Source organism: Bison bison, unplaced genomic scaffold (genome assembly GCF_000754665.1).
Source record: "Bison bison bison isolate TAMUID 2011002044 unplaced genomic scaffold, Bison_UMD1.0 scf7180017864456, whole genome shotgun sequence".
Classification (NCBI taxonomy): Eukaryota; Metazoa; Chordata; class Mammalia; order Artiodactyla; family Bovidae; genus Bison; species Bison bison.
Window position 1 is genome coordinate 12,855,205 of NW_011495018.1, and position 437 is coordinate 12,855,641.

Here is a 437-nt window from a genome sequence, read left to right on the forward strand (position 1 = left end):
AAGAAGAACTAAAGAGCCTCTTGATGAAAGTGGAAAAGGAGAGTGAAAAAGTTGACTTAAAGCTCAACATTTAGAAAACTAAGATCATGGCATCTAGTCCCATCACTTCATGGCAAATAGATGGGGAAACAGTGGAAACAGTGGCTGACTTTATTTTTTGGGGCTCCAAAATCACTGCAGATGGTGACTGCAGCCATGAAATTAAAAGACGCTTACTCCTTGGAAGGAAAGTTATGACCAACCTAGACAGCATATTAAAAAGCAGAGACGTTATTTGTCAACAAAAGTCCATCTAGTCATGGTACGTAGTGAGTGATTAAATCCCATATCCAGTATGGGATCAAATCCCAAATCCAGTAGTCATGTATGGATGTGAGAGTTGGACTATAAAGAAAGCTGAGTGCTGAAGAATTGATGCTTTTGAACTGTGGTGTTGG